Source organism: Rosa rugosa, chromosome 1 (genome assembly GCF_958449725.1).
Source record: "Rosa rugosa chromosome 1, drRosRugo1.1, whole genome shotgun sequence".
In the NCBI taxonomy this organism is placed as follows: Eukaryota; Viridiplantae; Streptophyta; class Magnoliopsida; order Rosales; family Rosaceae; genus Rosa; species Rosa rugosa.
In genome coordinates this window covers 60,608,816-60,634,184 of record NC_084820.1, presented here as the reverse complement: position 1 = coordinate 60,634,184, position 25,369 = coordinate 60,608,816, and the positions used below count along the sequence as shown (strand labels likewise).

Below are 25,369 nucleotides of genomic sequence, written 5' to 3'. Positions count from 1 at the left end.
AGCTACGTGTGTAGAGACTTTAGTTTCGGCTTGTCTGCTCTTTCAACATGATACTAGCTATCCATTTTGTGTTATACTGCATGCACAAGTTCTTATAGCGTCTTTTCTAATTTTTATTTTTCACTAGTCTTTAAATAACAATTTCATAGTTAATGCGGAACCTTCCCGCTCCCGATTGGTGTGGAGTGGTGTTTGTGATCAATTGTAGAATTATTTTGTTTGTGTTTTTGTTATTTAATTTGTACTTCAAAATAAGGATCTCTTATTTAATGAGAGGTTAATTGTTTCATATTGAATGCCTTCAATAAATGCGTACATTGAGTCTCCTAAGCCAGATTGAATGAATTATCATATGAAAAACATCAAATCTCTTGGGGGGATTGTTCACCACAAAATGCGCGCCTTTGCACTTGTTTCACTCTTTCCTGCATGAGACTTCTCTTCAGGAATCCCCATTAAGATCGATTTCCTTAAGTTGTGGTATTTCACTCACAGATACTTGAATAGAAAAGGACTCCCAATCTAGAACATCACTAATTAAAAGGCAGAACTGATAAAGTAATCTAGGGTTCACATCTAAAACTAATTGGCAATGATGAAGTGACCCAAACTCTTATAAATCCATAGGCAAGGTCCCATTTTTTTCCATGTGAGATGTATATATTCTCAACAAGAACATAATGCTGTGAAATCAAAACTGGAACACACTCTGCGTAAATTGCCTCTACGATCCCTGGACTAGCCACTTCATGACCGCTTTGGCAAATGCAATACTTGCTTTTCTTCAACATGTCATGGTACAAAAATTTCTCGGGGAGTGTTTCATAAACCAGTAAATCTTTATCTTTTTCTTTCCAGTGCTGGAAAAGCAATGGTCTGATTCGTCATGCATTCGTCCTGCAAAGAAGGCTAGGATAGAACGCTTGGAGGGGAGCAAGCCTCCAATTAGACCTGTGATTTCACCTGTTTTAAGATTGATTTCGGGAAATGATGCATCTTTCCTAGGGTTGAAGTGCTCGGAGGTGTTCGCAGTGCATAGTACACGAATGATTGGGAGTCATGCATGTCGCCGGCCTCTGATCGTCCTAAACCATCATTATCTTCACTTTCCTTCACTGATCAGTATTTGATTTATTCAATCATTTCTTTCAGCATGAGCAGGTACACAATAATACAAGTGGTGCTTTTTTCTCTGTTTCTGTCTTTCTGATAAGAACAGGTGGAACAAGTGGTGCTTTTATTAGTGATTCCATAACCCCTTTCGATTTTCCTTCTATTTAGTCCAAGCGTAAGCACAGGGTAATTGCCTATAAACTGCGGGGAAAATTCTCACTTTGTCTCCAACTAAAGATGGTATTTTGTACCCGTAGTGCAAATTAATAGCTAGCAAACAACGCCTTATTTTGCCCTTATTTAAAAAAAAAAAAAAAAAAAACAACGCCTTATTTTGTGCATTTCATTAAAGTCTTCCCCTCCATTATTCAAATCCAATTGCATCCAAAGGACCCCAATTGGTAAACATAAAAACAAAGCTCAGAGAAATAACACAGATTGAAAAATGGAAACTCTAAATCTGCATAAAATTGCTAGTTGTACTAATCCCAGAAAAACAAAGCCATGATCTATATTTCATTGAAGGGAACCATATATGTAGTACCATAATAATCTATATTACTGTTGGAGTAAAGGGTATGAGGTCTAACATTCATCAATTATTGTATAATGGAGCAACTGGGGCTTGGCTCATAGCACTGGTATAAAGCAACTGGGTAAGTCATGATCGATATTTCATCGAAGGGAACCATATATGTAGTGGGAAATTCTAGTGTGCTGGTATGTATCCCATACCCACACTTACAAAGTGAGAACAAATTTGTTCTCAAAATTGTAATTTGAGTCATACTTTGTGTAATCTTTTGTTCTAATAATGGTAATTACACCTCTTACGACACTTTTACAAGTTTTGAACAAATTCGTTGTCAATGTTGTAATTTTTGTTCTCAATGTTGTAAATAGTGTAAATGAATATGATAACTTTTGTTCTCAATGTTGTAATTTTGGTTCAAATACTTGTAAATTTTTATTCAAATTTTTGTTCTCATAATGGTAGGTACCATAGCTTGTCTCATATGTAGTACCATAATACTAAATTATTAATCTAAATAACTGTTGGAATGAAGGGTCTAACATTCATCTATTATTACAGAATGGAGCAACTGGGGCTTGGCTCATAGCACTGGTACGTACATATATATGGCGGGCACTGGCATGGGTAAGTCTGAGGACATCCGAAGATGATTTGCTCAACTTTAGGCTCCTCCTTCTTCTTCCCCTCCTCTTTGACAGGGCTCACACTGACGACCATAGGATTAGCGCACTTGACTCTTTTTCTGAGCGAGTCGTGTTGTGAGCAAAACCACATCAACATCATTTCCTGTTACTTCAATTTGGTCCTTGTCCAATAGCAGACTTGCTGAATCCACCCCTGTTATTTCCATCAGCACCCAAATGGGGGTTTAAGTTAATTTTCAAGAACTAGAGCAATTAATTATGGGGATGATTGAAAAAACAAGGAGATATTAGACAGAAGAGAGCAAGAACAGTGTTGTAATTTACCACAAACTCCAACTGCTGTCCTCATTGCCTTGGATCGAGACCTCTCGTCGTGCACAGAGAGGCTGATCACCATCTTTTGCTGCAAAGCAAAACACAGGAGAGCTTTCAGAATTGGCAGAAAACCCAGAAATCAAAACGACCAGAATTGAATTGGAAGTGCTTGCTATATGTTGCCACAATGCATATATATGCATCATTTGCCAGAAACTCACACATACCTTCATGATGATAATGAAGAAGAATTGATGATGGAAAATGAAGATGGCGCTTCTGGCTTTGGGAGATTGATGGTAGGGGAGGATTAGGAAGAGGCGTGTTCTGTATAATTGATTAATGGATTGGTACTGAACCTTGTAACAAACTCTGGTATTTATAAGAGTAGCTAGCTACTTGTAGGGACTTTGTGCTGAGGAATTGTCGTATCCACTCCGGGTCATAAAATAACCCATTGTTTCCACCAGTCACACCAATTATTGAAGAGGTAAAAAGTTCTATCACGTGCAAATTATGCTTTTGATTTTGGATTGACGTACAGTCTTCGTTTTCAAGTTTGAATTTCGTATCAGTAATTTTTTTTATGGATTGTGATGAAGAGTAGCAGTATTTAATCTAGAGAAAAATTCAGGTACCGTCCTCAAACTATTCTGCCAAGGCCAATTTGATACCCGAACTCTCAAAAGTATCAATGTGATACCTAAAGACTTATATTGGCATCAACGTGATACTTCCGTCAAAAAAATCCAACGGCTCCGTTTGTTTACTGACGTGGCAAGCACGTGAGCAAAAAAAAAGGGCAAAATAGACTTTTTACCCTCTTTTTTTTTAATTCATTTCTTTTTCTTCTTCTTCTTCTTCTTCTTCTTCTCTCTCCACCTCCTCTCTCTCCTCTCCTTCTCCACCACCCAAACCATCACTAACCCCACTGATATCCTCTCCTCTCCTTCTCCCAGCCTTCATCGACCGCGACCCCTCCCTCAAGTCCCTCATCTCCTGCCTCGACCTCACCGCCAACCCCAACTCCATATCCCTGCCGAACTCCGCTTCTCCTATCACCCTCTACCGCCGCCGCCGCCAACCCAACCCATCCTCTTCAATTTCTCAGCATCCAACCACCGAGCTCGAAGAAGAAGCAGACCCAGAAGAAGATTTAAGAACTTTCATAACTATCATGTAAGCTGGAAATGACCGGAAGTGGTCGAAATTACCTAAAACAGTCGAGGTGGCCGGAAATTTTCCAGAAACCGGCGAAGAATTGCAGAAACCGGCGAGGCTTGAATTCGACTTAAAAACTTCAACTATACGCTTCGATCCCTTCTGGATAATTGTTCAGAACTTCAAGGTGAACTCAATGGTTCAAGAATCACAGGAAACGATGGTCTACAGCTAGAGATATCTGGATCGAAAGTTTCGGTGGCCGGAAAAATTCCAGAATCCGGCGAGCTTGAGTTCGACGTAAAAAATTCCACCAATGGCTTCGATTCCTTCTGGATATTTGTTCAGCAACTCAAGGCAATCCCCTCAGTTCAAGAATCACAAGAAATGGTGGTCTGTAGCTCGAGATATCCGGGTCGATAGCTCGGTTTCGATTTTGATCGGGTCTGGCTTCCAGCCGCCACCACGCGCAGCGCTTCCGTGAAAGGGCACTTCTGGGAGCTTCTGGAGGTTGAGGCGAGCTCGAGGATGAAGTTTGGTGAGGATTGATGGCCGGTAGCTTGAGATATCAAGCTTGGAACCAAAACGAGCTCAAACCGGCCTCGTGTTCCACCGCCGTGTACGGCTCAAGAGCCGGCGAAAGGCTACCACCGACAGCTGCGCAAGGAAGAGGCGAAGGCGTGGGACGTGGTCTGGGGTCAATTGATGTCCTGTGGAGCGAGAACCATCTTGGAGAAGGAATGCTCTGTTATGGTTGCTGGTTTCGGCAGAGAGAGAGAGAGTGAGAGAGAGCGAGAGAGAGTGTGAGCCTTTGCTGGTGTCGGTCGTTCACTCAACCACCGAGCTCGAAGAAGAAGCAGACCCAGAAGAAGATTTAAAAAAAAAAAATTGGTGATGAGATTTAACATCAGGGTCATTTTGGTCTTTTCTCTTTCTTTTTTTTCTGACTTGTTTGCCACGTCAGCAAACAGACGGAACTGTTTGATTTTTTTGACGGAAGTATCACGTTGATGCCAATTTAGGTCTTTGGGTATCACATTGATACTTTTGAGAGTTCGGGTATCAAATTGGCCTTGGCAGAATAGTTTGGGGACGGTACCTGAATTTTTCTCTTTAATCTAATCTGTTTCCCCAAGTTACGCCAATTATTGAAGAGGTAAATAGTTCTATTTAACGTGCAAATAATTTTGGATTGACAGTCTTCATTTTCCCATTTAAATTTCGTATCAGTAATTTTTTATTTTTTATGGATTGTGTTGTTAGTATAGTAGAGGAGGAAGAGTAGCAGTGTCTACTCTAATCTTCTTTATTCAGTCTTCGCTCTTGTATTATGAATTTGTGATCGAAACTATTAGTTTGTTGAACTGCACTTTAAAAATTACGGACACAAAGAATGAATTAAATCGATAATTATCTAATTATCTAACTATATCAAAAAACCTAACCTCTCGAAGGATAATTGTATTGATACAATTCGCATTCTCAACATAATGTACCGACCGACATGTGGGATTAAATATATGAGACCCACAAATGACATATATATCTCATGATAGCACAGAAGTATGGAAATAGATAAGACATTAACCACTAGCTAGCTAGCTAGATGGCGGTGGTAGTGGCCGGGGCAAAAGCCTAACACGAGGTTTTTCAGGCGCAGGAGGGAAGGAACCCATACGAGTGGATCGGTTGCCTGCCGGAGCGGGTATTGTTGGAGTTCTAATTGTCTAAACTTGTGTAAAAGTTAATCTAAAAATTGATTTTCAATCTTAATATTACACGACCCGATTAAATGAATGAGAAAAGTAATGGAGAAAATTGAAATCCTAGAGGTAGATACTATCATCATTAGGGGTACGTTTGGATAAAATAGTTTCAATTTCCATAGATATTATCAAATCATGGGAATTACGATTTCATGATTTTAAATTTCATTAATTGGGAATTCAAATGTTTGAATTTCAGAATGTGAAATTTATTTATTTATTTATTTTTTGAATAAAGGGCTGGTGCGGCTGCCCTCAAGCCTTGATTAATGAAACTGTTGAATACAAAAGGGGGCATTAAACCTAAACCCCTGATTACAATAAGCATATAGAGAATATCCTGAAATCCTATCATGAGTCTCTACCAAATAACGGTATTCAACAAGGCACCAATTAGCAAAGAGCGCTCTACTGTCGACTCTATTTGCTTCGACATAGCGGTGACATAACGGAAAGATAACTCGATATTTAACTCGATTACAACATAGCATAATTACCATACTCACAGCTTTCCTACTATGTTGCCGCCGGAAGATAAATCCGACGACGCGTAGCTTCACCCTGCCACTAGGAGTTAGCGACCATTTGACAAAGTAAGGAACTCGCCGCCTACCCAGAGCAGATAAGGCACTTTGAGTGTACACACAGGCACAAAGCCCGACTAACCCTACACATATTGTGTAGGGACTTATTACTCGCAATAAGCGCAAATAAACTAAACAACATAAGTAAATAACAACTATGAATAAAATAAAACCTGAGGCAGGGCCCATGAAGTGAACCCAACCCCCAGCTCCAGCCCAGATCGGGCCCATATGCAGAATCCCAGCCCAAGAAACCATATCTGCAAGTGGGTCATGACCAACTCTCCCGGCCCAAGTCAGCTGCTGCGTTGCCCCGCCACCGATCGTGCCTCCCCTCCACCGGAGCCTGGCCATCGTCACCTCACCGTCGTCCTCCGACAATCTGAGGGCCGCGCCAACCTCCACGATCTCCACCTGACACCAACCGGAAAAGGGAAGCCCGACATCCGGCGTCGAAGCACGACCATCAAACTGTCCACCAAACCATCGATCCCTACCAACTAGCCTTCGATCTTCTCCAGCCAGCCCTTGAACCCATCTTGCCGACCACGGACAGCCACAAATCGCCGCACCGACTCGCTCCCCCACCGATCCCGGCCCACAGCCACAACACAGCCTCGTCCTTCGACCTAAAGAGACAGAGCAAAACCCTACCTCCCGAACCTAGCTCTCGAGATTGAGATCCGCCCATGAAACAGGACACCCGTCCGACCACACACATCGTGCGCCGGCTAGGCCAGAAGCCATCACCAGCACCGAGGCGCAGCCGGACAGGGACAAAGGCAGAAGAAGGCGTTCTCTAAGAATGTGGAATTTATAAAATGACAGGAATTATGAATTCTTGTGTTTGGATTAATTTTTTCTAATGGAATTCAAATCAAATTCAAACAAAAATAAACAATCTTCATACAAAAAAATAAGGGCTAAAGTCTGTTTAGTCCCTGTACTATGCCTCTCTCATCGTTTCAGTCCCTGAAATTCCAATTTAATCTGAAAAGTCCCTGAGGTCTCAATTTCCGTCTAATAGGTCCTTACCGCGGGAAATTAGGAATTGGCCTTGGGTGAAATGTCCAATATACCCCTCAGTTATTTTTTTTTTTTTTTTCCTTTTTAATTTCATTTTTCCTTTTTTTATTTTTATTTTTTTCCTTTTTCTATTTTAATTTTTTTTTTCTTTTTTCTTTTTAATTTCTTTTTTTCATTTTTTTCTTTTTCCTTTTTAATTTCTTTTTTTCATTTTTTTCTTTTTCCTTTTTAATTTCTTTTTTCCTTTTTTTCATTTTTCCTTTTTAATTTCTTTTTTTCTTTTTCCTTTTTAATTTCTTTTTTTCTTGTTTCTTTTTTCTTTTCCTTTTTAATTTCTTTTTTTTTCTTTTTCCTTTTTTCCTTTTTCCATTTTAATTTCTTTTTTCTTTTTTCTTTTTTCTTTTTAATTTCTTTTTTCCTTTTTTTATTTTTCTTTTTTCCTTTTTAATTTCTTTTTTCCTTTTTTTTTCTTTTTTCTTTTTCCTTTTTAATGACCATCGTATTCTGCTGCATCAGTAGCGCCACGTCGGCGAACCAATCCAGATCGACCCGAAACCCCAATTCTTGTTCTCCACGCCAGCGACCATTTTTCTTTTCCATCACTATTCTTCTTCTTCACTTCTGGTTTTTGTCAACTTGGCCATCAAAAACCACCATTTCAACCAAACCCAAAATCCAAATCACCATTTTGAGCAAGACACAAAAACCTCAGAGTTTGAAAAAATGGTAGTTTTCAGTGAAAAGTTTAAAAATGGTAATTTTTAGTGAAAATTTTCCAAATTGAGGCTTGATGTGGAGAGAGAGAGTGGAATTTGAGTGGGAGAGAGAGAAGTAGGCTGTGAAAACAAGAGGGGAGTGGTTTAGCGGCGAATTTCCGAGCTGATTGGAAAACAGATGGGTTGTGGAGTTTGATCGGAATGAAATTGGTGGGTTGAGGAAGTAGAAAGTAGGCAAAACGAAAAAGAAAAAAGAACTTAAAAAGGAAAAAAAATTAAAAAGGAACAAGAAAAAAAGAAGAAATAGCAAAAAAGAAATAAAAAAGGAAAAAAATAAATTAAAAAGCAAAAAAGAAATGAAAAAGAAAAAAGAAAAAAGAAAAAAAAGAAATTAAAAAGGAAAAAAGAAATTAAAAAGGAAAAAGAAAAAAAAGAAAAAAAAATTAAAAAGGAAAAAGAAAAAAGAAAAAAAAAATTAAAATGGAAAAAGGAAAAAAAAAATAAAATAAAAAAAGGAAAAATGAAATTAAAAAGGAAAAAGAAAAAAGAAAAAAAAGAAAAAAAAAGGAAAAAGAAAAAAAGGAAAAAAAAGAAAAAAGAAATAACTGAGGGGTATATTGGACATTTCACCCAAAGCCAATTCCTAATTTCCCGCGGAAATGACCTATTAGACGGTAATTGAGACCTCAGGGACTTTTCAGATTAAATTGGAATGTCAGGGACTGAAACGATGAGAGAGACATAATACAGGGACTAAACAGACTTTAGCCCAAAAAAGAAAATACAAATAAACAAATCATAGCAAAACCAAAGAAGAAAACCAAGGGCTGGAAACAAAAGCTACCACAGATCACCACCTTGCATCACAGAGCTTAGCTTTTTCACTGCCACTTCAACACCAGAACCAGCTTCTATTTTCCCTTTGTAAACAACTCCAAAGGAACCCCTTCCCAATTCTTCCTCAAATCCATTTGTAGCTTCTTGAAGCTCTTTGTAATTAAATGAATGCAAATTTGTGTCCAAATCTTTTGGGTGCATCTTACATGGTTTTTCCGAAAATTGAAAAAACATCCTAAACAAACTCCAGCAATTAACATAAAATTAAGGAAAAAATTCTGTTTAGTCCCTGTACTATGACTCTGTCATCGTTTCAGTCCCTAACATTCTAATTTAATCTAAAAAGTTCTTGAGGTCACAATTTCAGTCTAATAGGTCATTTCCGTCCAAATGCTTCGTTAACTAGCTGACGTGGCACACAATTAGACACCACGTCAGCGCCATGTAAGCGAGGTGGTTGGCAAAATGTCCATCATACCCCTGTTCAATTTCCTTTCTCTTTTTTCCTTTTAATTTCTTTCATTCTATTTTCCTTTTCTTTTCTTTACGCCCAAATCCACCACCACCGAGCTCTCTACCACCACCACCACCAGCATAACCACCACCGAGCTCACCATCCAAAAACCTCATCGGATTTGCCCAAAACCCTAAGGTCTTGTTTGGACATGGTGATTTGGAATTGAGAATTTGGATTCAGATTACCCAAATCCAAATCAATCTGAGATACCGGTCGACACCTCTCTCGCTCCCCATTCTCCTCGGATTCTTCACTTCTCCGATCGTAAGTGTGACGTATTCCCTTTGCTTTCGTTTAGTTTATGTCTTCAAGGTTTTCAATTTGCGATTTGCTTTGATTTGTAGGCGAAAACTGGGCGGCGTTTATGAGTTTCTTTGTTTATGTCGTATTTCGAACTTGTGCGGCAGTGATGCGTTTCAAGATGCTCAGATTGTCGAGTGGCTTGAGTACACTCCGGTGCTTTCAGTTGGCTCCGCTTTTGTGAATGCCTATAAGCATTTAGATGAGTATTTGGGAAGCAGATCGCAATTTGGTCAGGCCTTGCAAGTTAGAAGCTCTGCTTTAGTTCAATTTACATGTGTGTAGAATAGTTAGGGCATAGTCTCAAGGTTTGTCGGTGGTGGGTGGGTCAATTCCCGTCGATGGTTCTAGGGTTTGTGAGTAGCTGGATTTTGGAGGCTCAAATTGGTTTGTTTGGTGATTTGAGTGGTGGTGGATGGTGACGCCAGAGTTCGTTTTCCGGATTGTGATCGCTTCTGGTGTTTTTTGTTGGTTGGTGGGTGAGTGACTTGGGAGTTCTGGGAGAAGAGAGGAGGAGGACGACGCCATACAAGTTGATGGTGTGAAGAAGAAGATAGGAAGAAAAGGCAAAAACAAAAATAGTAAAAAAAGAAGAAAAAACATAGGGTTATATTGGACATTTCACAATTATCGAGCTGAGTTGGCGTGAAAGCAATTGTCACGTCAGTGACTTAAAGGAGGATTTGGACTGAGAGTTAACGACGATGACCTATTGGACGGAAATTCTGACATCAGGAACTTTTCAGATTAAATTAAAATATCAGGGACTGAAACGATGATATAGTCATAGTACAAGGAATAAACAAAATTTTTCCCTAAAATTAACAAAGCCAGAGGTACCCAAAAGAATGGACTCCACAGGCATCAAATGTTACAGATCTATAACCACCGAAAGCTATATTTCTTAATCAAGTATGCTTCTTGAAATTTGTGTGAGTAGATGCGTACATAACATTGAATTTTTTGAATACCAATGTGCATTGGACTTTTTTGAAATAACAGATGAGGTTTGAAGGCTTTCAATTTGACCAACTTTCATTTTTTTTTCAATTTTTTTTTTTTGAAAGGGGTTTGGAACCCAGCCTAGCTGGGAGGCTCATCCCCACGCCTGACTTATTATATTAGAATTTAGAACATATCTCGAGGGGGACATAGAGCCTGGACCTCGATTAAGATTACAATAATCTTCATAGAGGACATCCTGGATAATCACAGGTGCCTCATCTAACCAAACATCATCTAAGCAAGCCGATTTGTAACTCTATTCAAGTCAACCTTTCTCTTATATTGTTCCTTCGAAGAAGAACCTATGTAATTTCCTAGCCAAAATCTAAGACTAGTTAACAGTAGAAAAGAATTAACCACTGCAAGTGGCCTAGTTGGGTGTGCTCCACAACCTAGGTTCAAACCCCGAAACTGTCAAGTGGCCAGGCACTGTGCTGCAATGCACAGTTGGAGCATTTCACATGCGCTGAAGGGGTTTATCTTGGGCCTAGGAAGCCTTTGGGTTCCCCTTAACAAAGTTAAAAAAAAAAAAACAGTAGAAAATAATTTATTTAAAAAAAAAAAAAGGGATATTGACCCAATGCCCAATTTTGAGTCAAGTTACTCCCACTTACCCCACTAACCAAATTTTACTCCCATTTACCCAATTTAAACGTAAGTGACATTTTTACCCCTAATCTAATTAATAAACTACAAACTTCTCTCTCTCCCCTCCGATCAGACTCTCTCTCTCTCTCTCTCTCTCTCTCTCTCTCTCTCTCTCTCTTTCTCCGTCCATCCATGGAGGCTTCGCCGTTCCTCAGCAGATCCGCAACCGACCCGAACGGCAAGTGTGGCTGACCCGAAATTCCAGCGATCGGAGCCGTCGTCGGAGCTTCTTCAGCCTCCAGAAACTCAAGTTAAAGAATCGACGGTGTATATGATCATCGACTCGTCGTCCAGAACCGAATTCGGGTCGACCGGAAAGTCATTGACAGACAAATAGGCTTCGGAAGCCGGAGACGAAGTCACGGTGAGTGAGTAATTGGGGAGCAGAGTCTGGATTTTGGTGCCGCGGTGGAGGTAGGGTAGGTTTTTGACGGAGAGTCGTTGCGGTGAGATGTGGTACCGGAGCAGAGGCAGCGACCTTCCTCCTGGCTCTCTTGGTAGCCCTCTCGTTCACAACCATGGTAGATCTGAGAGCCTAGCTTGTTGGTATTCGTGTCAATTTTGTCTCAATATATGTTTGGTGTTTTGAATTTCAAAATTTTGACAGATTCACCCAAGAAATACATTTGTACAGAAAAAGAGTGAGGGGACTCACTTGTCTCTTAAACCCAGAAGGGATTAGGACTCTTTAGATAAGAAACAGAAGAGAAGAGGGCTTTAGATAAACCTCTGTGTATCGTTTGTTTTGATCTGAGTTGCTGCGTTTTGGATTCCTCTGTGTATAAGTTATTGTTTTGTTTATTATGATTTGGTTGGGCAATAATAAGATCATTAGTGGGCAATAAAACGATTTTTGGAAGATAATAATAAGATTATTGGGGGCAATAAAATATTTATTGGGCAATAATAAGATTATTACGGGGCAATAATAAGATTATTGGGAGCCAATAATATGATTATTGGGGGGAATAATGTGATTATTGGGGGCCAATAATATGGTTAGTGGGTATTATTAGGTGGCAATAAATTCATACGCCGGAATCCGGTCACCGGTCGCCAGATTCCGGTCACCGGAGTTCAGCAATGTCTCCTATGACTTCTCTCTCTAAGTGACAAAGAAGGAGAGGGCAAAAATGTCCCAAAAATAAATAAAAGGAATAAAAAAATAATTAATTGGGTATTAGGGAAATGATCTCTTAGAGTGTTTGGGTAAGTAGACAATTTTTATCCTAAAATTGTGTAAATGGTCATTATCCCTATAAAAAACAGTAGAAAAGAATGAATAGAAAGAAGAGGAAAATTATAGGTAATGGAATTTAACTTATAAGGAGGTGCTGTCAAATCTGAACATAAATTTCACACAGTAGATATATACAGAGAGAGAGAGGGGTGCCGAATTCTACAAAAATATCATTTGCAGCTATGTCTTTGAATTTGTTCTAGGTGATTATAAATTTATAAGAGCATCAAAATCACAAAACCATGATCTCTTGTAATTCATGTTTCTCAATCATCCGAGCATCAAAATAAAAAAACCCATTCCCACTAGCATCACAATTACAGAACCATTCCTTATACATCAAAATCACAAAACTCATTCCAAATAGAATCAAAATAACAATATTCATTCTCAATGAATTCAGAAATCAAAATTAGATTAAACTGATCTAAGATGAAATTTTATCGCTAGGCGCGAGGTTTTGGCTCGATGGAAAAACAAATCTCCTGCTTGAATGGAATTCAAGAAAAACTCCTATTTTTGATGGAATTGAAGTTGGGAATCTCCATCTCCAATTTTCCCGATTTTCTCACACATGAATTGCAAATACCATGGAATGTTTATCCAAACAGAGGACTTTGAGACGTGGAATCTTGAAATACTGACCTTTCTTTAAATTCCACCGTTTATTTTTGACGGAATTGAAGTCAGGAATCTCCATCTCCAATTTTCCCGATTTTTCTCACACAGGAATTGCAAATACCATGGAGTGTTTATCCAAAAGAGGACTTTGAGACGTGGAATCTTGAAATACTGACCTTTCTTTAAATTCCACCGTTTTTTTGGTTATCCAAACACACTCTAATAGTGAAAACAATTGAGTAATGTATCATCTTAATATCAGTTTATTTAATAACTTAAATCAACATTTTTCCACCCAATCTGATCCCAAAAGCTACTAGATACCCATCACTATTCACTCACTCAAAATAGTGATCTTCATGCCCATGAATTGGGAAAGTATTAGTATTCGTTGCAAAACCCCTTCTGCAAGAAAAATACATGATTTGGTAAAATATTATTAGTCCACTCGCATAGGTCATCAACAACTGGCTTAGATATTACTAGGGTTGGAAAGAAAACAAAATTCAAAATATAGAAAACTTGGAGTCAATAGTCCTAATTATATAACCTCTAGATTGTCATCGATCACTCAAAGAACTAATCGCATATGGATGAGGATTCATTTGGATCACTTTCACATAAGTCGCACTCTTTTTTTTTTTTTTTGAGAATAAGTCGCACTCTTTTTTGTATATATAATAAATACGGAAAACAAACCATTAATTCAAAGGGTTTTCGATTAATCTTAGAAAACAATTTTTTGACGGGCCCTTTTTGGCAAAAGAAAAAATATTGGAAAACCATTGACTGGTTAAGACTTGGGACTTAGTTTTGTGTAAGGACCAACAGAGTCCTACCACAAGTTCAAATAATATAGTTGTACTTCTCATAATCTCATTGATGATGAAAATGAATGAAAACCAACTCAAATATTGTTACAAAATACAATACAGCTTTTCTAACCCAAAACTTCTTTTGTCACCCATTGTTTTCATTATTTACTCAGACTCTCAGAGCTAATTTCTAATTACCAGTTTTAGTATTATTAGTATCACGTGCATTCTCAAAAAAAAAAAAAAATTTAATATTATGTTGTTAGGTGAAAATTGTAGTACATTCTCAAAGAAAAAACTTAAATGAAGAAACCTTCCCTCATCTACCTCCCCTTTCACCCTTTCAATATTTCCCACTTATTGTCTGCCAAATGTCTTTTGACTTCACTCAATTTTATAAATTAAATGCTGTGAAAATCAATTTTTGTTTCTTCCAAATTTGCCCATAATTGGGACAATATTTCTTTTATATATATATATTTTTTTTTGAAGAATATCATGTCGATATATATTAATACTCAGGCCAGAAAGGACCATTACATATCCTCCCTCTACCATCTCTGGGTAGATAAAGAGTTTGTGGAAACCACAGCGATACATAGATTAGGTCCGATCATTTGACGGTACCCATACTCACTTATTTAAGCAAGCCTACAGACTATGAAAAAACATAGTAAATAAGCAAGCCTAAAGATAAAAACTTATAGTAGCCCTAAAACAAAGGAAATAGAGTTCCCTAACAAAGGGAATTATTGAAGAGACAAACTAAAAAAAATAGCCAGCCCAAAATAACATCCCAATAAATAGCCCCAAGAAAGATCCAACTCAAGCCCAACAACGAATGGCTTGACCCAAGCCCAAAGTCAACTCCAGCCACACTGTTCGTCGACCGCTGCAATCTAGCACTAGAGTTGAGTCGCCGCAACCCATCGCCGACTCAAACCAACACCAGATCACACCGGCAAAGCCAATGCCGACCCTGCCGCCACAAGCCCCCGCTGGACCCGACCACCGCAACCCACCGTCCAATCTCGCCTGAGCCACGCCGCTTCGAATCCAGTCTCCCAAGATGCAGCCGATCCAATCCCCGCCTTCACGTCACTGAACTTGGAGGAGCCTCGACGAAGCATGACCTGCGTTGTACCGCCGCCCACCGCGCTGAAGATTTCGTTATGAAAGATCTTAACCTTTACATTATTCTTTTCCATTCATTTCTCTTCTTCTATCCCTCTCTTTGAACGTTTTGTGCTCGTTCTCTCCCTGTTATCATTTTTTCTGGCTCAAACCTTTAAATAGCGTAGCATATGTATAATCTCTCCCAAAATTTGAGCTAAATTCTTCGCAATGTTTTTTTGGAATTGAAAAAAGTCCTCTAGGTTCCTCGTTTAATACTCTTTATTTGTTGAAACCCAATTTTTCAGAAATCTTATAGAACAAATCTGTAATACCCCGAAAATTCGTTATTATTTTCTAAGGATTTTCTGGAATTAATTCAGTGGTTGTTGGCAGGGGCGGAGCCACGTTGGGGCACGGTCGGTCTTGTGCCCCAGTCAGATTTAGTATATATATAGCTAGTTACATTATGTTAACTGGATGCTGCCTTGTCGCAGTGGTAGAGCCATATGTATATGTGAGGCTGCCAGGCTGGTCCCTGGTTCGAATGCTGGTTCCAGCAAAGTGTTAATATATATATATATATTTTTTTTAACATTAATCCTATTATTTCAAAACTCAATGTGCTAATTTTTTTCATTTCTTTCCTTTTTTTTAACATTAATACTATTATTTCTTCTCAGCAAAAAAAAAAATTAATAGTATTATTTCATATACTTTCAAAAGTTCAAAGATGAATTATATTTCTATTACGAAAAATTTTCTAAAATCTAACAATTATAAGTTTGATTAATAAAATATGTAATTTAAAAAAAGATTGATCTTTCCTTAACCTTATTCTAATTTTATTTTTATTAAAATTTTGATATATTTTAAGTTTAAGTTTCAATTTAAAAAAAAAAAAAAATTTAAGTGCCCCAGTTGAGATCAATTTCTGGCTCCGCCACTGGTTGTTGGTACGAGTATGTGGTTCCGGAATGAAGTTGAATTATTTTCGGACGAATAATTATTGAGGAAGCGTCATTTTAGGGAGCGCAAAAGTTGACTTTTTATACGTTGGGTTTCTCCAAAAACTTTCTTCACGAAATTTGTAGAGCCCGTCGATACGAGTTCGTGCATATATGAAATGAGGAAATCGGAGTTCGTATGTGAAAGTTATGGTCAATGGAAGTTTCTGACATTTTTAGAAATTACTATAAATACAAATTTCCGAAAAGTTGATATTTTCGGAAAGTTTCTGTTTTTGAAAATTTCTTTTCTCTCCGTTCTCTCTCTTCGAAACCCTAGGATCCGAAATTTTCCGTCCGACCCTACCCGACGATAACTCTTGATTCCGACGTTCTCCGGCCAATCCACCAGCATAGAACAATTCAGAGCAACCTCGCCGCCTCCCTGTGGTGGTCTCTAGCGACAATTCTCACCCATGGCGGCGCTGCAAGTCGGAGGAGGCGAGAGCAGTCGGACCTGATCGGTTATCGCGATTCCAACGACGGCGTGGATTCAAACCATCCTTTTTGAGCTCGCAGCAGCCTCCTTTGTCGATCATTGGTGGTGGTTTCGAGCGATTCTCAGTATGGAGTTGCAACTCGAGGTGAACAGTATTTTCTAGCTTGTGACGGCAATCGGCGGCGATCTAGGCCAAGTTGGCTTGAACCCCAGGTATTAAAGTTGCTCTACTTGGTTTTCTTGAAATTTTGGACGGTTGGATTAAGGTGGTTTTGAGTTTGGTCCGGCGGTGCATGTGCAACCACTTGTGGCAGCGCTTGGCGGCATTTCCAGCCATGTCAGGCGCAGTTTGTTTCGCCTATTATCATCTACTCGTTGATACGAGCGTTTTGATCTATGGTACTCGACGAGGTTGTCTTGGACAGTTATTGGTGAGTGTGTTATCTCGGTTGTGTATAGAAGACGCAGCGGGATTCTGAGGTGATTAATCTCACAATGTTCATTTACGAACGGAAGTTACCTTATCGTTTTGGAAGTTATTTATTTAACTGCAAACTATAGTTGGTATTAGTGGCATTCCTGAGTGAATGACTACGTGTGTATTGGTGAGTGTGTTATCTCGGTTGTGTATAGAAGACGCAGCGGGATTCTGAGGTGATTAATCTCACAATGTTCATTTACGAACGGAAGTTACCTTATCGTTTTGGAAGTTATTTATTTAACTGCAAACTATAGTTGGTATTAGTGGCATTCCTGAGTGAATGACTACGTGTGTATATATATATATATATATATATATATATATATATATATATATATATATATATATATTTACGTGAAATATGTATATTCTTATGGGTTGATGAGTGATTTAAACAGTACGTATGACAGGGTTCATTCTGTTGTTTTGAGGCGACTTTTCGGGAAACAATGTTTTGGGAATTGAGAATTTCTATTGTTTGAAAAGTATCAAGATTTGGTGTGAGTTGCTTTAACGAGATTTAAAATGTTTTGATCAGATGACCGGGGGTCTGAAAATCTGAGTCACTGGTTGTGATTTCTCCTTTTGATTTGATTTAACATTTTGGGTCCAGAGTGACTTGCTTAATGTTTTGAATCTATTGACCGGGGGTCTGTGGATTCGGAGGTCATGGGGTGACATCTCCTTTTGATTTGGTTTAACATTTTGGGTCCAGAACGATCTACTTAATGTTTTGATCTGATGACCTGGGAGGTCTGATGATTAGGGATCACAGGTTGTGACATCTCCTTTGAGAGTTGAGTAACATTTTGGTCCTGAGTGACCACTTTGAAATGTTTTGATCTGAAGGTCGGGGACTTGAGGATCCAGGGTCGCTAGGAGTGACCTTAGGCATATATATCGGGACTTCACGCCTTTGGTCGGGTGAGTAGATACGATCAGATAGAGCTCTAGTTTGTTGCCATTGTATTCATGGGGAGTAGCGGGGAGCTACTTGATGCTCATGAGTACGCGTTTTAAAAGGCACTACTACAGAAAATAGATTTAAGGACGTTCGAAAAACGTCCTAAAAAACTTTAGATGACACGCTAAAAAAACGTCATCTATCAAGGAGTCATAGTAAGTCATCTTTTAGGACGTTTAAAAAACGTCCTTAAATGTGTATAAGGACACTGAAAAAGCGTCCTTGTTTCTATTAATAAATGTCATCTAATGTCTACAAGGACACTAGAAAAACGTCCTTATAACTAAAAAGAGCGTCATCTAATATCTATAAGGACACTAGAAAAATGTCATAGTATCTCATAAAAACATCCTTAAACATATACGAGGACGAAGAAAAAACGTCCTTGTATCTATTCCATGACACAAAAAAAAAATTCAAATCTGCAAATTTACACATGATTAGTAACCAAAATTATATATCTAACATCCAAAGTACAATATCAATGAGCATAGATTTATTTTCCCAAGTTCACTAAACTAAAATTTACAATCTAATCTAACTACAACTTCGCTCAATCCACATCATGAGCATCATGAGTTTGTCTTGAACTGCAATATCAATAAAAGTATATTAAAGAATGATAACCAGTGCGAACATAAGCCTTCTCAATCAAAACCGATATTCATACTCTCAAATAGAACTGAAGTACATGGATTCCAAAGATTTAAATCAGCATATTAATGGAAACTAGAATATGTGAGCCAAACTACAGGAAAGCTAGAATATTAAATAATAAGGTATGTGAGAGATGCAAGCCAACAATGTCATAAGTATGTCTATTATCGCTAACAACTAAGTCCCAGCAATAGACTCATGAATTCAATGAGTTCAGATATGAAATTTTCGTAATTTTTGGTTCATAGGTTCTTACCTTACTTTCCCTAAAAATCTTGGACCACATTAGAGCTAGTTGAATCTCCAATTATCACCTGAAATATCCATAATGTATTTTCAGTTCACAATACTCAAAAAATTCAGGGTACTAAATTGATAGCTCCACAATCACATTGGTCAACTAACTAAGCTTTATGAAATCAGAACAAAAAAGAGAGTTGGTTAGTTAAACTAATTATGACACAATTGATCAAACTAAGAAATAAGAGTGTAGATTTATATGAATTTGTTCATAAAAGTGTGACTAAGAGCATAAACCACCCCATGAAGCGGCATCTCCTATATGGCTGATCTATGTTCCTTAAAGTAGCATTTACAAGTTTAGCAAATTCAAATTTTCTTAAAAGGATATATTCCACCACAGAAGCCAACTTAGTATACACTATAGATTTCTGCATAACCCACCAAGCATTCACTTGACCAAATGCAGCTACAATATATATGCATAGGCATGCATGGGTCATGCAAACCATTTTCAGCTTCCTAACATAACAAAGCTTCTCAGTTTCAATGTCTTGGAATACACCACAAAAATGTGGAAAAAAAAAAAAAAAAAAGGAATTTAAGCATTATCTTACTCTCCGGGAACATAAGTATTAGGAAACCATTAATGAGCAGGTTTCAAATCCATGTTACATAATATATAAATCCTTAAAGAAAAGTTCAAAGGTTCAGGTACGAGAGAGCACTAACCAATAAAATAGTTGCTACTTGATGTCCAAAGTTCTTCATCTCTACTCCCAAAGTTGCATTGTACACCAAACTTTCATTCCCAGTACTACAACATATAAAATTACAGCAAGTAAGCATCTGAGTATATGAATACTTGATCATTCACTTAAACTCATAAACATGGGAGTATTTGCAATGAATTACATTATAAAGTCATGAACACTACACAAATCAGTAAATTAAGTTTCAAGTTTTCAACTTGTAAAGCTATCATTCAATTTAATAGAGAAACGTAAGTTCAGCAAAGAGGAAAAAGAGGGACTTACATAAGTGGCTCAATCTAAACCCAAATCATCCCAACTTATCCACCGACGGCCCATACGTCCCTTTTTTTGTACCTCACAGGTGATTCACCCTAAAATTATTCCATTAACTCAAGTTTTTAACCAAAATTGAAAAAGTTATCAAAGAACTAAATAGAAAATAGACGAATTAGTGAAGAAACAAGTACCTGAAAACAGATAACACTATCAACTTAATTGCTCTTTTAACCCAACCTGCTATGAATCAAAGAAATTAAAACAATATAGTCAAACTTAAAAATACACACACACACACACACACACCAAGAGTTTCCACTACTAGAGCGAGAAAAAATAATCTAACAATTCAAAAAACAATTAATGAATCATTTGTAGCAAACTAGGAAATTCCTTGACATGTTTAAGAAAGCACTCGACCTCAGTAGCAGTCCAAATAAGCACTTATAGCGGATTGTTTTGCATCCAAAAGCTTCACCTTATCCATTTGTCCCTGTCCAAGTTAATCACCAAAGTCAAAAGCTAATACACAGTTTGCATATTCATTGGAAGTATTTAATCTACAATGCTAAAACACTTGTGTTAAAAACAAGAGCCCCTTGCAAGAATACCAAGTAGGGTCACAGCAGCCAAGATGACCAAGCCAATAACACCAACAATAAGCATTATTACACAGTTGGTATAACATTCAAATTGTTTAACAAGTCACTTAATTATGCCCATGAATTGAATATAGGTGTTAAGACTTCAGACATGTATTGTGTAAAGTTTAATAAATGAAACATAAAATCATAGGACAATCACACAAAGAACTCAGATGACTAACATTCATTCTTAATTCACTTCTATTTCACGGCAATGAAAAAAAAAATACCCACTCCTTTTTGGCCCCTGAGCAAAACTGTAGATGGAAAAGAATAACATAATAAATAAAATAGAATAGAGAAATCAAAGAACCTGAGGAAAGCTCTTAAATCAAACTCAGAATTCCAAATCTCAGCTCCCAAATTTTTATCAAACCTCAAATCAAGACATAACTATAAAGAACAGATCTAGAACATGGATTACAAAACCTATATCAGAGAGATACTATAGATCTACGAGGTATATTTGTGCAAAAGATGAGAGAGTGTGACCTACGCCTGCCGAATCGAGTATGAGATCTTGCCCTTCACTACGTTGCAATTGATCACATGGCAGAGGTCCGCTTAGCGGTGGTGCGTGGTGATGAAGCGGAAGACTATGTTCTCGGGACACTTTGGTGAATGATAGAGCAGACGCCATCGATGAAGCCACGGTGAGTCCAAGGTCGATTTGGAGTGCTTGTGGATGATGGGTTTGTAGCGATGTGAATGATGGGGGGGTTGTGGCGATGAGAGGGAGATGAGAGAAGGTTCGATTTGGAGAGCTCAGTCTTTGCTTTTTTTTGGTCTGAAGAGAGAGAGAGAGAGAACACGAAAGCAATTGGAGATTTTTTTTTTCCTTTTTGTTGGAGAAAGAAGCAGCTAAAAACAGAAAAACACGGAGGTTTAAAAAATCCTACGTCGCTAATGAGTTACAAGGACGGTCAAAGAAAAAAACGTCTTTGAATCTTTGGGCCAGGTGTCTACGAAGCCCAGTTTTGTAGTAGTGAGGGAGTTTCGGGGATTCTTTCTTTTAAATGTGCAGGGTGGACTTGTTTATCATATTTAATTGTCAGAGTTTCAATTAATATGATTCTGTCACAGGGTGACTTTTGTTGTTTTGAGTACGTGTTTTAAAATGGAGTTTCAGGGATTATTTCTTTTAAATGTCCAGGGTGGACTTGTTTATCATATTTAATTGTCAAAGTTTCAATTAATATGATTTTTTCACGGTGTGACTTTTGTTGATTTGAGTACGTGTTTTAAAAGGGAGTTTTGGGGATTCTTTCTTTTAAATGTCCAGAGTGGACTTCTTTATCATATTTAATTGTCAGAGTTTCAATTTATATGATTTGGTCACGGAGTTGACTTTTATTGTCCAGGTTGGACCGAAGCATCATATTTGATTTGTTAGGTTAACAATGAATATGATTTGTTGTGTTGTTGATTTTCATTATCCAGGTTGGATTGAATTATCATATTTTAATTGTCAGAGTTTCAATTAATATGATTTTGTCACGGGGTGACATTTGTTAATTATTTTCTTTTGGGAAAAGAATATTGTTTTTGAGAAGCATGGTATGTGTTCCTTTTTCTCGAGTTGAAATGTTTTCCTCATTTGGTGAGAGTTGTGTGGGTTATGTTTTGAGTTACTCATACGAGCTTTCATAAGCTTACCGGGTTTGTTGTGTGGTAACCCGGTGCACTATTCGATGGTGTAGGGGTTAATCCTGCAGGTCAGGGTAATCGTGGCTGAAGCTATGTTCCGATAGTTGCAGCTTTACGATAGGAAGCCAATTTTGTGACTTTACCGTTGTTAAGACTTCCGTTTGGTAGTAAGCTCTGAGGAGCATTTACTTATTATTTTGTTGTGGCAATTTAATTCACAAACTTGTGTAATATATAACTCTGCGGAGCGAGTATGTACTTGGTTTAAAAGGAAAAAGTTTTTCAGGTATTTTGTATTGATGACTGAACCATCACGCATGTATAATTATGAGATTATAAATTAATTTTTAATTGTGTTTAAAATTAAAAATCAGGGCGTGACAAAATCATTGCTGTATATAAATTAAACTTATTAGCCAAACTCAATTCCGATCATCTTATGCATGTCAATTGAAGTGATTGCTAGTCTGCCTTTATAGATTCCAAAACCCAGAAACTAAAATTGAAGAGAGAGAGAGAGAGAGATAGAGAGAATTAGATTTTGGGATAATGATAAAAAAGGTTATTTTGAAGTGCCTTATTATAATTTAAACACCACAAATGTCTCCATGATAATTAAGGTCACATATTCATAACCTACCACTAGAGTTCAACTTAATTACAAAAACTGCCACCGTCAGTTTCTTTCGCAATTAACTAGAAGTGAAATAAGTCATAACTGTTTATCTTCTCCACATTATAATTCGGATTTTCAAAGGTCCAAAACCGCTCAAACCTACTCCGAAATAGAGAATTACTCTCATCTTCACCTCCGACGGCCACATTCTGAGACACATACATTTTCCGACGACTGTTTTCCTCCACGGTGAAGCAGCGCTGACTCTGCAAAAGTACTTCACAGAAAAAGCCCCAAATTTGAGGGTTTTGAAGAATTGCAGACCTTCAATCGTGTACCTCGACCGGGTAATCTTTCAGCCTTGATTCTCATAAACTTCTCTTACTTACTTGCGATACATTGAGATAGTGCCATAGTTTTGGAATTATAAGTCGAATATGATATAATTATTTCTGGATTTGATTATGAAACAAAACAATTCGACTCCAAGTTTTGGTTTGACTGAAGATTTAAAACTTTTTTGAGTGGAGATGATAAATGATTGCCTTTACATTTTAGTTTGATGTTGTAACATACCCAGTGACATAGGGTACTGAGTGGGTGTGATTTGATATTGGTGCAGCTGTGTTTTCATTTTGGTGTGATTTGATACAGAGACATGGACAGTAACATAACCATTTATATGGAGATAATGACCGTTTGTGATGCTGTTTAGGCTATAGGCTATACTAAAATAGAAATGCTGTTAGTTCAAATACATACTTTATAGGATCATATAATAAAACTGACCATGTAACTGACCATGCAAATTACAATGTATGTAACTGAACATGTAACTGAGCATGTCACTTACAATATATGTAACTGACCAAGTAACTTACTATGTAACTGATCATGTAACTGACGTTGTCATTGACATGGCCTGTGACTTCACTGGCTAGATCACTAGCTGGCCGAGTTACTGGTTATGTAACTTGCAAACTCAATGCTAACCTTCTTATTTTGAAAATTTTCAACAGAATTAAAACATCTGAAATGGCAAGACCAAAAAGAAAGGAAAGGGAACAAAGCAATGATGACGAAGACTACAGAGAGGTGGAATCAGAATATGAAGTGTTGAGAGAAAATTGCACACAGTGAGCGTAAAATTCACCCAACATAATTTCACTCGTATTCATTTAGTGAATAGAGTTTTTATTATTTCGGGTTCGACCCATTCAAGACAGAATGTGTCTCTTAATTACAATCCCTTGTTACAGGGAAACACCATTTGATTCCATTTATGAAGAAACCAATTGATGGGATGAGTGTTTGTTTGTTTTTGCGGCTGCACCCGGATATTTGAATGGGTTGCCTACGTACCCTTGGAGGGGGATCAAGCCACTCGTAGTTCAAGAGTTCCAATGAGTGAATGACTCATTGGAGGGCTTTGATTTTGGAATGAGAGTAGTGTTTGGGACGAATTTGGTTTAAGTGGACCAGGGATTCGATTTTTGTGTTTAGGACGCGGTTGCATCTAGATAGATTTGGTTCTAGATTGCCTACATACCCTTTGCGGGATCAAACCACATGTAGTTCCGGCATTTGAGATTTAAATGGGTAGATGACCCATTTATTTTGGATTTGTGTTTGGGAGATTTGAAAGGTTTAGAGCCTTTGAATTTTGTGTGATTTGGGAATGATTTGATTTTCTGGTGCTTGGAGAATTTGACTGGAGTCAGTGATTCATTTGGGACTGGCTGAATTTGACTGGTGGAGTCAGGGATTTTGTTTGGAATTGCGGTTGCATCTAGTGGGTCGCTAGACTGCCTACATACCTGTGAAGGGATCAAACCACTGTAGTTCATCTTTGGGATTTTCGGTTTTGTACCAATTTTTACTCAACGGATATATATTTTGAACTCGTTGAGAAAACATATTTTGGTGAACACCCGATCTTAGTAGAGTGTCCACTGATTTGAATTGGGCACCCGAATGTGCCTAGCTTCGTAATGGGCCCTGGATCTTGCAATGGGCTTTGTGCCACCTTTTTCACTTGTCGGTGAATAATCCAGCCGGGCCTGAATTTCTTGAAGTGGGCCTTGTAGAGCTTCCAAGCTTGTAAACAAATAATTCGGTAGAGCCCAAAAACTTGCCGGTGCATGGATTGCTTTGAACACCCATAAACTCACTTCTACAGCCCAATTGAGCCCAGCTCACGGCTTCAAGGTTCTGAACCCAAAGACAAGACGTCATCTCCATTTGATGAGCTTCAAATCCTCTGGGAAACTTCTTTGGCGTAATCATCAGCTTAAGATGGAGACCAAGTTCAAGATGAGGATTAGCTATTTCAATTCGATCTGGAGAGGGAGTCATATCGCTGAAGTCAATATAAATGGGTTGGCTCAAGTGCCTAGATTCCCCATTCGTTCTCTTTTGCGCACCAAATCGGGTACCAGTTCGCCTTCTTCTTCTTTTTCCCCATAGTTGGAAGCATTTATGCTAATCAATGTTTCTTGTTTTCTTCTCATCAGAGGCCTTGATTTCTTACCCCTGTTCGTGAAGCGCATCTACCACAGTTGTTTGTGTCGAACCCAGAACCGGTGGGGAACCATTCTTTCGACCCAATTGAATTGCTGGGCAGAACACTCTAATTCATGCTTTATTTAAATGATGTCACCGATTACTTTTCCACCGATGTCCACCGC

The 25,369-nt window shown here is 38.0% G+C and overlaps 2 long non-coding RNA genes and 1 pseudogene across 2 annotated transcripts; all 3 read right to left on the bottom strand.

The window, feature by feature from the left end:
• Positions 1-301: 301 nt before the first annotated feature.
• Positions 302-1,051, bottom strand: LOC133732024 (probable glycosyltransferase At3g07620; annotated as a pseudogene).
• Positions 1,052-2,314: 1,263 nt separating this feature from the next.
• On the bottom strand, positions 2,315-3,082 carry LOC133743588 (uncharacterized). Its single transcript, XR_009863158.1, has 3 exons — positions 2,835-3,082; positions 2,617-2,695; positions 2,315-2,485 (listed from the first exon to the last, which is right to left on the bottom strand). It is a non-coding gene; the product is annotated as an uncharacterized LOC133743588 (long non-coding RNA).
• A 15,226-nt stretch (positions 3,083-18,308) lies between these two features.
• LOC133722251 (uncharacterized) lies at positions 18,309-20,263 on the bottom strand. Its single transcript, XR_009852589.1, has 6 exons — positions 20,196-20,263; positions 19,967-20,012; positions 19,782-19,870; positions 19,477-19,561; positions 18,761-18,818; positions 18,309-18,437 (listed from the first exon to the last, which is right to left on the bottom strand). It is a non-coding gene; the product is annotated as an uncharacterized LOC133722251 (long non-coding RNA).
• Between the last annotated feature and the right edge of the window lie 5,106 nt (positions 20,264-25,369).